Here is a 15,205-nt window from a genome sequence, read left to right as displayed (position 1 = left end):
TGGGAGAGGGGGTTGTCTGGGGGTTGGTGGGGGCTGGGGAATGGTTCATGAGCAGAGAGAGAAGGGTACATGGAATGTAGATGGAAATGAAAGATAGAAAAATAGGAAGGAGGAAACAAAGGCTCACATCAATGAGATCCACGGTACGCAGGTGAGAACTTAATGGTAAAATTACCTGGAGGTTAGGAAGTTATTTATTGAAATTCCACTCCAGAAACTGGAGCACCACCTCATGTCACATGTCAGTATGGTACTGAAAGAATGCTGTACTGTTTAAGGTGTGGAATTTCTTATACCCTGTTAAAATATGGTTCTGTCTGCCCTCTAGTGTTTCAGTGTTGGCATAGCCTCTTCAGCAATCAATGAACAGCTCCACAGCCGTTTCCTGTTCCAGGCAAGGCTGTTGGGGAGCATAGCGCTTTGGATTAGTCACCCTGACGTGTTCCCAGTGACAGTCAATATTTGCCCAAAGAGACTGGCAAGAAATGGAAGCAGACGACTCACAAGCTACTTGGGTCACGTTGAGGACCGCAGTGGACGGGCCCTGCACTGCAGGCAAATCCCAACAGATTCCTGGAGGTAACCTCTGCAAGGAAAAAAAGGGCTAGCAGAGCCTCCTTTATACCTTACCTCACTTCACCCTTATTCCCCATCATCTAGAGCCTCATCTATCACAGAACCAGCCAGGGCTTCGGGTATCATGTACACAGTGGGCTGAATGGCCTTCTTCAGTATTGTAAACTTTCTGTAATTTCCATGAGGGTCACCGCTTCTACCGCAGGCAATTCTTTGGAAAGTGTCCTCCACAATCCCTCAGCTTCACCTTGATCCTGGGTACAGAGAAGTTGTGGTTGTTCTAATTCAAGCAGAGAATGTTTGGGGAGAATTAAAACAAACACGCAAAATGCTGTAAGAACGTTCTGAAGCAAAGTCATATCAGACTCACAGAAACAGGAGCGGAAGTAGGCCATTCGGCCCTTCAAACCTGCTCTACCATTCAACATGATCATGTCTGATCAGTCGAGGCCAAATGCTGGCAAATAGGACTACATCGGTGTAGAATCTCTAGTCAGCATGGACGAGATGGACTGATGGGTCTGTTTCCATGTTGTCTCTATGGCTAAGTCAAATGTTACATGACACTATTTTATATTCCAAAAGGCTGAACTATAACCTGGTGTCGTGTGACTTCTGACTTTGTCCAACCCAGTCCAACACCAGCACCTCCACATCCTGGCTACCATCGACACCGCAAACTGTTGGCTCAAAGTGGAGAGGATCTCCAAGAAGATCGTGCGTATCAATACAGACATCAGGTTTCTGTAGAGATGCAAGAAAGCAGAGAAGATCCCGAAAGGGATACAGATCACGAACCCACTCAAGTCGACCTAAGCCCAGACAATGCTGAGAGACTGTGCTCGCAAACTCCTCAATCATCTCGTACACTAACTCTATGGCAGATGCCACAACCTTGAAATTGAGAAAGAGTCTGTATTCTCAGGATACAGCAGACCAGCTATGAGACACTCCCAAGCCAGATGAGGCAACTGCATGCATGCCAAGAACAGGAAATTGGAGAAACTTGGCATCACCACCAGCAGTAACCAAGCCACCCCTGGTATCATGGTTGAAACTGATACCACCACAGGGAAACATATTGTCAACTTGTCTGACCACACCCTCCAACCAGACAAAATCAAAGTTCTCAGCTGAGGGCTCAATTTCTGACCCAGCATCAAAATGGACCCCATTGTGTCACTGCAAACACAGAGAAATTCAACAGGCAAATGAATTTCCAGGATTTCTTCCACAAACCCCAAGATGTCAGTAGCAAGCCCAATGAGACAACCAATGAACCAGAACAGTTGACAGAGAGATCCATGGTGCAGCGACCAAAGAAGAAAGAGTTGAATTGGATCCCTCCAGAAGACCGCTGCCCCAGGCTTGACATGTATGCTCGAGACGTCAGGAGATGCATTAACGCCAGATTCATCAGCCGCACTCACAAGGTAGCACAGAATGTCACCCAGGCACAACGCCATGCCATCCAGGCTCTCAAGGCCAATCACAGCATCGCCATCAAGCCAGCAGACACAGGAGGAGCCATCATCATACAAATAGAACGGACTACTGCAAAGAAACATACCAACAACTGAACAACCAGGAACACTACAGACAGACAGCTACCGATCCGACCAAAGAATACATCCATCAACTCACCAGCCTGATCAAGACTTTTGATTCGGACCTTCAGAGTATCTTATGCACTCTCATCTCTTGTACCTCTTGCACAGGAGACTTCGACTGCCTTCAGAAGATACACAAAGCCAACACTCTGGACATCCCATCATATCAGACAACAGAACCCTGTGTGAGAACCCCATATCCCTCTATCTTCTTCCTATTCACATACCCATCCAGCTGCCTTTTAAATGTTGTAAGTGCACCAGCCTCCACCACATCCTCTGGCAGCTCATTCCATATGTGCACCGCCCTCTATGTGCAAGAAAGTGCTGGCAAATGACACTAGATTAGGTGAGGATATCTGGTCTGCATGGATGAGTTGGATTAAAGGGCCTGATTCTGTGTTATACATCTCTATGACTCTATGACCCTATGACTCTTTGTCTATGTTGAGAGCATATTGAAACCTATTGTGCAAGGAACCCCCAGTTTTTGTTACAACATTACGGATTTCTTACAGAAACCCAGCACTCACGGACCAATCGAACCAGGAACATTCCTCGTCACAATGGATGTTTCAGCACTCTACACCAACATCCCCCATAATGACGGCATCGTAGCAACAGCCTCAGTACTCAACACTAATCTCCGAGTACCAATCTCTGAGCACTGTCCTACAATTCATCCGCTTTATCCTCGACTGCAACATTTTCATCTTCAACAACCAGCTCTTCATCCAGACACACAAAACAGCCATCAGAACTAAATCTGCACCCTAATACACCAACATTTTCATGCACAAGTTCGAGCAAGACTTTTTGCTGCACAGGACCTTCAACCAAAGCTATACACCTGGTACATCGATGACATTTTCTTCCTTTGGGCTCATGGCGAGGAATCACTGAAAAGACTACATGACGATATCAACAAGTTTTATCCCACCATCAGACACTCACCATGGACTACTCTTTCGGATCAGTCTCATTCTTGGACACATGCATCTCCATCAAGGATGGACACCTCAGTACCTCACTCTCCTGCAACTCCATGGAAAACTTGACAATGCTGCACTTCTCTAGCTTCCACCCCAAACATGCTAAAGAAGGCACCCCCTACGGACAAGCCCTAGGCTTACACAGGATCTGTTCAAATGAGGAGGAATAAGAACTTAAGAACTAGGAGCAGGAGAAGGCCATCTGGCCCTTCGAGCCTGTTCTGCTATTCAATAAGATCATGGCTGATCTTTTCATGGACTCAGATCCATTTACCCACGTTAGCACCATATCCCATAATTCCTTTATTTTTCAAAAAAATTATATTTCTTAGCTTTAAACGTGATTAGTGAAGTCACGTCAACTACTTCACTGGGCATGGAATTCCATAGATTAACCACCCTATGGGTGAAGACATTTCTCCTCAGTTCATTTCTAAGCCTGCTTCCTGCTTCACCTGCCAGCGGTAACATCCTATTTCTATTTTATCGATTTCCTTCATAATTTTATGTTTCTATAAGATCTCCCCTTATTCTTCTGAATGCCAATGCATATAATCCCAATCTACTCAGCCTCTCCTCATAAGTCAACCCTGTCAACTCCAGAATGAATCTCGTGCACCTTCTCTGCACCCCCTCCAGTGCCAGTACATCCTTTCTCAAGTAAGGAAACCAAAACTGCACACAGTACTCCAGGTGTGGCCTCACCAGCACCCTGTGCAGCTGTAACATTAGCCCTCTGCTTTTAAACTCAAACCCTTCAGCAATGAAGGACAAAATTCTATTTGTCTTTCTAATTACTTGTTGTACCTGCAAACCAACCTTCAGTAATTCATGTACAAGGATACCCAAGTCCCTCTACACAGCAGCATGCTGCAACTTTTTATCATTCAAGTAATAATCTTTTTTACTGTTACTCCTACCAAAATGTATGACTTCACATTTACTAACATTGTATTCCATCTGCCAGACCTTTGCCCACTCACTCAATGTATCTATGTTCCTCTGCAAAGTTTCACAGTCCTCTGCACACTTTGATCTGCCACTCACCTTAGTGTCATCTGCAAATTTTGACACCAGCACATGGTCCCCAACTCCAAATCATCGATATAAATTGTGGTCCCAACATCGATCCCTGAGACACACCATAGTCACTGATCCCCACTCTTTGCTCCCTATCAGTCAACCAGTCCTCTATCCACTCTACCCCTAACACCTTGTCTTACGCGGCAGCCTTATGTGCAGCACCTTGTCAAAGGCCTTTTGGAAATCTAGGTACACGACATCCACTGGGTCCCCATTATCTACCTTGCTTGAAATACCTTCATAGAATTCCGAAAGATTTGTGAAGCATGACCTGCCCTTCATGAACCCATGTTGCGTCTGTACAATGGGACAATTTCTTTTGAGATCCCCTGCTATTTCTTCCTTGATAATAGACTCAAGCAGCTTCCCTACTACAGAGGTTTAGCTCGCTGGTCTATAATTCTCCATCTTTTGCCACTTCCCTTTTCAAACAGTGGCATCACATTTGCTATTTGCCAATCTGCTGGGACTGCCCCAGAGTCTAACGAATGTTGGAAAATTACTGCCAGTCCACCTACTATTTCTCCTGCCATCACTTTTAGTACCCTGGGATGCATTCCATCAGGGCCAAGAGACTTGTCTATCCTTAGCTCCATTAGTTTACCCAACACTGGCTCTTCCGCAATAATAGTTATTTTCAGGTCCTCACCTACCTTCGTCTCTTTGTCACTTACTGGCATCTTATTAGTATCGTCCATTGTGAAGACCGATACAAAGTACCTGTTCTATGCCTCAGCCATTTCATCATTTCCCATAACTATTTGCCCCTTCTCATTCTCTAAAGGACAAATATTTAATTTAGCCACTCTTCTTCGTTTTATATATTTACACAAACTTCTGTTATCTGCTTTCAGATAGTCTATCAGCACCTTCAGGTTATCCACTTCTGACCTTCAAACAACTGCCAAACCTTAAACAGACCATCGTTTACAGCAAACTGCCCAGCCTTCAGGACAACATCGACCACAACACCGCTACAGCAACACATGTTAGATCATTGACATGGATATTACCATCACACATGGGAACCCACCATGTAAATGGCAGATACTCATGTGACTTGGCCAACATTGTCTATCTCATACACTGCAGGCAAGGATGCCCCAATGCATGGTATATTGGTGAGACCATGCAGACTCGACGGCAATAGATGAATGGACACTGCGTAACAATTCCCAGACAGGAATGTTCCCTCCCAGTCAGGGACATTCAGTGTCTGACCTCTGGGTAACCATCCTCCAAGGCGGCCTTCAAGATACACAACAACGCAGAATCACTGAACAGAAACTGATAGCCAAATTCCATACCCATGAAGATGGCCTCAACCGTGATTTTGGGTTCTTAGATTCCCTACAGTGTGGAAACAGGCCCTTCGGCCCAACCAGTCCACACCGATCCTCCAAAGTGTAACCCACCCAGACCCATTTCCCTCTGACTAATGCACCTAGCACTATGGGCAATTTAGCATGGCCAATTCACCCTAACCTGCACACCTTTGGACTGTGCGAGGAAAGCGGAGCACCCGGAGGAAACCCACGCAGACACGGGGAGAATGTGCTAACTCCACACAGACAGTCGCCCGAGGCTGGAATCGAACCTGGGACCCTGGTGCTGTGAGGCAGCAATGCTAACCACTGAGCCACCATGCCGCCCTGTTACATGTCGCACAACATGTAACCTCACTGTACATTTCTGTGCTTGTGAAATCTTCTTCACTGTTTTGTTTGGATACCACCACCTTGGTAACTTGTTATGATCTTTCGACCTTAATTAGTTTGTGCAATTTTGGATTTCTTGTTACTTTGGTTACACCCTCTACATACGACTCTGAAATCCGGCATGTCATTCCAGCTATTTGGAAAAAAAGCACTTCATCCAACAAAGGAACAGTGGTCTATAAGTTTGTGATTTCAAATAAACCTATTTGACTACAACCTGGTGTCATGTGACTTCTGACTTTGCCCACCCCGATCCAACACTGGCATCTCGACAACATTTCTATTATAGACCCCCTAATAGTCAGCGAGAAATTGAGAAACAAATCTGGAAGGAGATCTCAGTTATCTGTAAGAATAATAGGGTGGTTTTGATAGGGGATTTTAACTTTCCAAACATAGACTGTGACTGCCATAGTGTAAAGGGTTTAGATGGAGAGGAATTTGTTAAATGTGTACAAGAAAACTTTCTGATTGAGTATATGGATGTACCTACTAGAGAAGGTGTAAAACTTGACCTACTCTTAGGAAATAAGGCAGGGCAGGTGACTGAGATGTCAGTGGGGGAGCACTTTGGGGCCAGTGACTATGATTCTATTAGTTTTAAAATAGTGTTGGAAAAGGATAGACCGGATCTAAAAGTTGAAGTTCTAAATTGGAGGAAGGCTAATTTTGACAGTATCAGGCAAGAGCTTTCAAAAGCTGATTGGAGGCAAATATTCACAGGTAAAGGGACGGCTGGAAAATGGGAAGCCTTCAGAAATGAGATAATGAGAATCCAGAGACAGTATATTCCTGTTAGGGTGAAAGAGAAGGCTGGTAGGTATAGGGAATGCTGGATAACGAAAGAAATTGAGGGTTTGGTTAAGAAAAGCAAGGAAGCGTACATCAGGTATAGACAGGACAGATCGAGTGAATCCTTAGAAGAGTATAAAGGAAGTAGGAGTATACTTAAGAGGGAAATCAGGAGGGCAAAAAGGGGATATGAGATAGCTTTGGCAAATAGAATTAAGGAGAATCCAAAGGGTTTTTACAAATACATTAAGGACAAAAAGGTAACTAGGGAGAGAATAGGGCCACTCAAAGATCAGCAAGACGGCCTTTGTGTGGAGCTGCAGAAAATGGGGGAGATACTAAATGAGTATTTTGCATCAGCATTTATTGTGGAAAAGGATATAGAAGATATAGACTGTTGGGAAATAGATGCTGACATCTTGCAAAATGTCCATACTACAGAGGAATAAGTGCTGCATGTCTTGAAACACATAGAGGTGGATAAATCCCCAGGACCTGGTCAGGTGTACTCTAGAACTCTGTGGGAAGCTAGAGAAGTGATTGCTGGGCCTCTTGCTGAGATATTTGTATCATCAATAGTCACAGGTGAGGTGCCGGAAGACTGGAGGTTGGCTAACGTGGTAAAGACAAGAAGGGCGGTAAAGACAAGCCAGGGAATCATAGACCGGTGAGCCTGACATTGGTGGTGGGCAAGTTGTTGGAAGGAATCCTGAGGGACAGGATGTACATGTATTGGGAAGGCAAGGACTGATTAAGGATAGTCAACATGGCTTTGTGCATGGGAAATCATGACTCACAAACTTAATTGAGATTCTTGAAGAGGTAACAAAGAGAATTGATGAGGGCAGAGTGGTAGACGTGATCTATATAGACTTCAGTAAGGCGTTCGACAAGGTTCCCCATGGGAGCCTGAGTAGCAAGGTTAGATCTCATGGATTACAGGGAGAACTAACCATTTGGGTACGAAACTTGCTCAAAGGTTGAAGACAGAGGGTGGTGATGGAAGTTTGATTTTTATACTGGAGGTCTGTGACCAGTGGAATGCCACAAGAATCGGTGCTGGGTCCACAACTGTTCGTCATTTATACAAATGATTTGGATGTGAGCATAAGAGGTACTGTTAGTAAGTCTGCAGATCACGCCAAAATTGAAGGTGTAGTGGACAACGAAGAAGTTTACCTCAGATTACAATGGGATCTTGATCAGATGGACCAAAGGGCTGAGGAGTGGCAGATGGAGTTTCATTTAGATAAATGCAAGGTGCTGCATTTTGGGAAAGCAAATCTTAGCAGGACTTATACACTTAATGATAAGGTTCTAGAGACTGGTGTTGAGCAAAGAGACCAGGTTCATAGCTCATTGAAAATAGTGTCGCAAGTAGATAGGATAGCGAAGAAGGTTTTTGGTATGCTTTCCTTTATTGGTCAGAGTACTGAGTACAGGGGTTGGGAGGTCATATTGCGGCTGTACAGGACATTGGTTAGGCCACTGTTGCCACCAAGGATCAATAAAGAGAAAACCAGAACATCAGAAAGACGGATAGAAGTGCACCATGTACTCTTTGCCTTATTCACCCCACCTCTGCACAATCTTCTACATCTTTGACTTTTGGACATGTGGCTAATCCACTAAAAGGTTCAGGGTCTTTCTGTCTATCTGAAGTTTGCCTTGCTAAAAGGGCACATTAAAACACAGAATGATGCAGTGATGCATAGCTGGCAGTGCTGTCCCACGTAGGTGGTGCTATGAGGTTCTTTCACCTCCCAGTGCCTGCCTGCAGCTGTTTGCTCCTCTCCACAGCCTCTGGGTCAGCATCAAGTTGTGCAACCTCCCCGAACAACAGGTCACCAAGTCATTGGTCGGAGGCTCTTTCCATTCCGCTTCTCCTTCTCCCCTGCCTTCTCTGAGGAAGGATCACAGGACCTGAAAAATTAACTCTGATTTCTCTCCACAAAAGCTGCCAGACCTGCTGAGCTTTCCCAGCAATTTCTGCTTTGTCTCTGATTTACAGCAGCCGTACTTCTTTTGGTTCTTAACTCTTATCCAGAACCTTTCCACAGTTCAAGATGTAACTGTGGAAAGACATTCGACACTGGAAATGCAATATCATGATCTATCTGCTAATCTAGTTACAAATAAACATTTGCGAAGGCCTTTCTATGTCGAGGATGTTTCTCACTGTAGTTCTGTTAGCTACATGTTAGCTGAGCTTAATCATGAGAAAAGGACCTGGAGATCATTATAAAGTCCAACAAAAAACTGGCAATCTTGGATGAATCACCCATTTTATACTCTAATGGACGTTATTCCCACTAACTTAATTATTATCACCAACACTTGGCAGGTCGAGAATGGGACCTGACCTACCTGCCAATCTCCTTTCCCACCTATCTGCTCCAGCCTCCCCTCCGACCTATTACCTTCATCTACTTATCACTGCTTTTCCAGCACCACTCTAATTGAGAATATTAAAGTCTACCGCTGATACATACAATTTCAATATTTTCAGCACATCCACAACAGTAAAGCAGGTTAATAGTATGAATTGACTTTGTTAGCAGCTATAATCATGACATTGTTAATGCACATGCAAGAGGAATTTTTCAAACTTCAGTGATTTTTTTTAAATTTTATGATTAATAGTGCAGTAACCAAGCTGAAAAATCACCCAAAGTAAAATTTGTGGTCAACTCCTGCTCTGAGGTATCCAAAAGTACTTGGGCCCAGAATTAAGCTAAACTGTAGATACCTCCTCGCTTGCAGAAATGCCTTCTGACACTAATCATTGAGAAATGTATGAAGTGTTTGGCAAACTATACAAACAGACATCTGAGTTTTTAAGCATTTTGGAGGCTCCAAATCTTGAAGTTCGTATTACAAAAGATTTGTTCCAAAAGCTGCACAGCTTACATACCTCTGGAGCAGCTGAGATTGAATTCAGGTCACCTAGCTTGGAGACATTAGATGGTTGCAAATTATACCACAAGTACACTGCTCTGTAACCATACAATTATGTATTTACTGTCAACCAACATTATTTTAAAGAAACTTGGAAGTCGGCCGCGAATTTGATACCGAACATGGACAATTCATTTTTGTATTTGCATCGACTGTTATTTTGAATGTTTGTGATAACTGGGATGTTCACTGACTGAAATTATTTTTAGAAAAGAACCAGAAAGATGCACTTAGAGTGGTCAAGTTTCAATGTAGGTTAGGCCACAGACAAACAGCTGAAATTCACACTTTATCCAAAGCCATTGAAAATAGTTAGCAAGTACTTTGCCAATACTGCATAGATACGAAAATGCCCAATCTGTTTTTTTTCACACCCATATGAGAATGTTCACATGTTGGAGACAAAAACCCAACCTGCAATAGTCAAATTTGAAGACAATGTCAGATGCACAAATGGCCTGAAATTTCAAACTGCTGCCCCAGCAGAAGAGAAAAGCTGGATTTTTGATGACAGAGCTGGCCCAGCTAGAAATAGTTCCCTCCCTGTCAAGAAGGAGGTGCACTTGGTGACAATATGGATTACAAAAAAAAATCAGAATACTGAGAACTCAAAGATAATTGTGATATTCACTCCTGCTGATGATGCAGGGTAACAAGTAAATAACTGTAGTCTCAGGTTAAAAACTTATGTCTCAAGGACATTCTAAGGACTTTACACTGTATGTTCCTTTTATCTTCCTTTTCTTAACAGAGCACTTTCTTAACTTTGTAGCTATGTCTAGGCTTGATTTTTTTCTCAGCTGATAATAAAATTACTCTTTCTTCCACTCAGAAGAACGTTGGCTTATACTGTCACAGCAGAAATTACTTAACTGCATTTTAATTAGAGAGAGGTGCAACAATGTACTGCAAAGAACATAAATCCTATCACTGTCACCTCACCTGGTCATAGCACAGTACTAAAACCTGCAAATCAATGCAATGAAACAGCACCAGTGATGAACAAAAATGATGGAAGTATTGATGATGATGATCATGAGACCTACCTGATATGTGGTTCGAGAATTGTTCAATTATTTTGATTACATTTGCAATCACATTTTGCAGAGAAGCTGTGGAAGCAGTAAAGTGTGTGCTCATGGAAGCCAACAGGTTTACCACAATGTTACCATTTTGAAATCCAGTGATGGTGATAACTAAACCATTGCCATCCAATAACTTCTGTACAGTTGGCTCAATCTGTGTAGAGGAAACATACATTTTATTTCTCTGCACCATTCACACAGAGCTTCCGACATGAATTGGAGAACCTGAAAGATAAATTCCAAAAGGTCTAATCCTGTTTACTGCTCTCCTTTGAATAAAACTACTCCCACAACATTAACTTCATTGAACTATTAAAGGGGGTCGGTGAGCTCAGTTGGCTGGATGGCTGGTGATGGTCACCAACAGCATGGGCTCAATTTCTCCACAGGCTGTGGTCACCTTGAAAGTCTCACCTTCTAAACATCATTCCTCACCTGAGGCATGGTAATTCTCAGGTTAAACTCACCACCAATCATATCTCTTTAATCAGAGATCAGCCGCTTGGGAATATGGTGACTTTACCTGCTGTAGCAAACTCTGAGATACACTTCTGCTACATAGAGTCATAGAGTCATGGAGATGTACAGCATGGAAACAGACCCTTCGGTCCAACTCGTCCATGCCGACCAGCTATCCTAACCTAATCTAGTCCCATTTGCCAGCAGTTGGCCCATATCCCTCTAAACCTTTCCAACTCATATACCCATCCAGATGCCTTTTAAATGCTGTATTTGTACCAGCCTCCACCACTTCTTCTGGCAGCTCATTTCATGCACGCACCACCCTCTGCCTGAAAAAGTTGCCCCTTAGGTCCCTTTTAAATCCTTTCCCTTTCAACCTAAACTATGTCCTCTAGTTCATCATTGGACATCATTGCAGGGGACTTCATCATTGCAGGGGAAAAGACCTTGTCTATTTACCCTATCCATGCCCCTCATGATTTAATAAACCTCTGTAAGGTCACCCCTAAAGCAGCTCCAGCCAATTCAGCCTCTCCTTGAAGCTCAAACCCTCCAACCCTGGCAACATCAGTGTAAATCTTTTCTGGACCCTTTCAAATTTCACAATATCCTGCTTACTTCAAGAGGACGACTTGGCAACTATATGCAATGAGAGTCAAACCATTAAAATGGATTGGTATTTCCCAATAACTCCAAGGTGGCCTGCTGGGGAAGCCCATGGCCAGAAGTGGTGCAAAATGGCTGACTGGGGATTTTCAGTTGCCATCAAAATGGCAGAGAAGATTTTAGCTGCAGTAACAAACATAACTTTAGTTCAGCATTAGAGGGAAATCATAAGTTAGAACAATGGTAGCTTTGAAACTAAGATAAACCCAAGGTAACAATAGAAGAAAGAATCTGACAAATTAAAATACAGCAAGTTCTGTACAACCTCACAGCAACAGATATCTGTAAGAGGCAGTCTGATAAGAGATGTTTGGACACAGACAACCTGAAGTTTATAGTTAAGCAAGAATTAGAAGTATGATCCCACAATAACGGAGACTCTTTAGGTAATTAATGAGAAATTAAGAAATGCAATCTACATCTAACGTTAAGAGATTTGGTTGAATTTATTTTTAAAAAGGGGCTGTATCGTGGAGAGGAATTTCCATCCTGTTGGCAAGGAGGACTAAATGACAAATTAAAAGGAGACAAAGGCAGCAGATATATGGGAACATCACAATCTGCAAGTTCCCCTCCAAGCCACTCACTCATCCTGACTTAGCAATATATATTGTCATTCCCTCACTGTGACTGGATCAAAATCCTGGAATTCCCTCCCTAACAGCTTTGTGGGTCAAGAAGGCAGCTTCACAACCACTTTCTGAAGGACAGCTAGGGACGGGCAAGAAATGCTGGCCAGCCAGTGACACCCACATCCCACAGATGAATAAAGAAGAATGGTAAGCAGATGACCTCTAAAGGGCACCAGCTTGAATCCAAGAAAATAAACAATGGCAGTTTCTCAACTTTAAATAAGCAAACCCAGATAATGATGGAGACAACTCAAATGAATTCTTATATCTATGGATCAAGTTGGGGGAGGACAGAGATGTATGTAAAACTTTAAGAAGTCAGACCAAATTCTTGAGCTGGGAAAGTGATTGAGTTTCCATTTTATTAATGGAATTGGAATCGATGTTGTTTTATTTGGTAAAATGATGTAGAAATATTTAGAGTAGGGACAGTCAATTTAATCTTCGGAGCAGTCTCCTGTTAAAACACACGTACACACAGCTTGTGAACAGAAGGAATTATAATTGCAGCTACAAGATGGGGGGTCGGGGGTGTGTAGGGTGGGGGGTTTGGCGTCATTGTTTGCCTGACCTTCCAAGGTCAGGTAGGACTGAAGCTGCTCACAACCCTTTGACTAAAATAATTTTAACATTCAGGAAAACCATATAATTTTAGATATAACTAATCTTATATTAGAACGGGCGGCACGGTGGCTCAGTGGTTAGCACTGCTACCTCACAGTGCCAGAGACCCAAATTCAATTCCTACCTCAGGCGACTGTCTGTGTGGAGTTTGCACGTTCTCCCTGTGTCGGTGTGGGTTTCCTCCGAGTGCTCCCATTTCCTCCCACTGTCCAAAAATGTGCAGGTCAGGTGAATTGGCCATGCTAAATTGCCCTTAGTGTTAGGTGAAGGGGTAAATGTAGGGGAATGGATCTGGGTGGTTTGCGCTTCGGCAGGTCGGTATGGACTTGGGCCAAAGGACCTGTTTCCACACTGTAAGTAATCTAATCTAAACTGACATTATGAATTTTATAGGAATTAGCATCTTTTTGTATCTGTTGTGATTAGGATAGTAGGAAATATAAGAAGCTTAACAGAATTTGATAGGGACATCAACAAATACAATGAATAACAGAATTCTAATAGTCCTTAGAGATAGGTAAGTCTGGCAAATGTCTAAGAAATAGTCTAACCATTTATGTTGGAATATAAATTAATGAGATGCATTGTAAGATCCCAAGGAAAATTATAAAGATGCCTGGTAAACATCATGAGATCATGGAGAAACTAGGACTGTCCATAGGGGTGTTCATCATTGATCCTGTATTCACAGGATTGGATGTGGCAAAGAGGATGTGGCAAAGACTGATATCAATGTTGTATGTAATCAATGTAATACAGAATGCATTAATATTCTATATGTTATTGGGAAACGTACAGTTTTCGATCAACCTTTCCTCTAATCTGAGCTGTAATTAAGAGGGCAACTAAGCCTCATGTGAAAGCCAGATTCAGAGTGGTCTCTGACCTCTCTTGCACTTCATGAGAAGGAGCTCCAAATAAAAATCAATTGGTGTTACTGAAAACAGGACTCAAGACTCTAGACTCTTCTTTGACATCTCTCTCCAATATTTTCCATCTATAGTAACAGGAGTAGGCCATTTAATCCCTCAAGGCTGCACTGCTCCTTATTAAGATCATTGCTGATCCAACATTCCTCACATCCACTTTTCTTCCACTTCCTTATAACCTTGATTCTCCTATAAAAGAAAAGTTGCCATTGTCCTACTGGACCATAAGGCTGCTGTCTCATTAGAGAGAGAGACGACTGGTCGTGAATCTTACCAGAGGCTCACCATGCCTCACGTGGAGGATCAGAAGATGGGACATTCAGCTGGTATGGTATTTGAAACTGCATTATTGACATCACTCACCGGCTGGCCAGCTAACTGAACTAACTGACCTGCTGCCTCCGTATCAAAATGCAATTTCGCAGTCTCTCCCCACCGTCATGACCAGCATCAACTGACATGGCAGCACGGAGAGACAGCAGGACCTACTTTTAGCAGATGTGATGCCAGGAAATGCAATATAAGGGACAAATGTAACAGTGCAATCACTTGTGAACTTTTCCTTTCTCTGTTTCCCACACAGCCACTGGCCAGAAAGAAAAAGTGGACTGGCTATCAGGTTGGAACCTTGCCTTAGGATGATGTAGCTGCAGATCCAAGAACAGGTGAGGGAGAGATGGGGGTGAGGGTGAGGAGTGGTGGTGGGAAGAGATTATAGCTAGAATTCCAGCAGCAGTTCACAAGATCCATTGTATTGTGGGAAAGACAGCATTGTCTCACAAGCCGGGGTTGGAGTATTAATGCAGAGGCAGATGATGACCAGCCAGCTTGCGGAGACCAGAGAAAGAACATCCACTCTTCCTACGTAAGAACAAAAGAAATAGGACCAGAAGTAGGCCATTTGGTCCATTGAGTTTGCTCTGCCATTCAATAAGATCATGGCTGATCTTTTCATGGACTCAGCTCCACTCACCTGCCCACTCACCATAACTCTTAATTCCCTTACTGTTCAAAAATCTTTGCCTTAAAAACATTCAACAAGGTAGCCTCATCTGCTTCACTGGGCAGGGAATTCCAC

At 43.2% G+C, this 15,205-nt stretch overlaps 1 protein-coding gene across 1 annotated transcript in view; it reads right to left on the bottom strand.

Moving 5' to 3' along the window:
- LOC122555408 (pneumococcal serine-rich repeat protein-like) overlaps positions 1 to 10,829 on the bottom strand; it is a 64,847-nt gene extending 54,018 nt beyond the window's left edge. Inside the window, exon 1 of the mRNA XM_043701389.1 lies at positions 10,776 to 10,829. The gene's annotated coding sequence lies outside the window, so the exon portion shown is untranslated. The remainder of the gene's footprint in view (positions 1 to 10,775) is intronic.
- Positions 10,830 to 15,205: the final 4,376 nt, after the last annotated feature.

This window comes from Chiloscyllium plagiosum, chromosome 12 (genome assembly GCF_004010195.1).
Source record: "Chiloscyllium plagiosum isolate BGI_BamShark_2017 chromosome 12, ASM401019v2, whole genome shotgun sequence".
In the NCBI taxonomy this organism is placed as follows: domain Eukaryota; kingdom Metazoa; phylum Chordata; class Chondrichthyes; order Orectolobiformes; family Hemiscylliidae; genus Chiloscyllium; species Chiloscyllium plagiosum.
The sequence above is the reverse complement of the archived record's forward strand: the minus strand, read 5'-3'. Positions and strand labels throughout refer to the sequence as shown.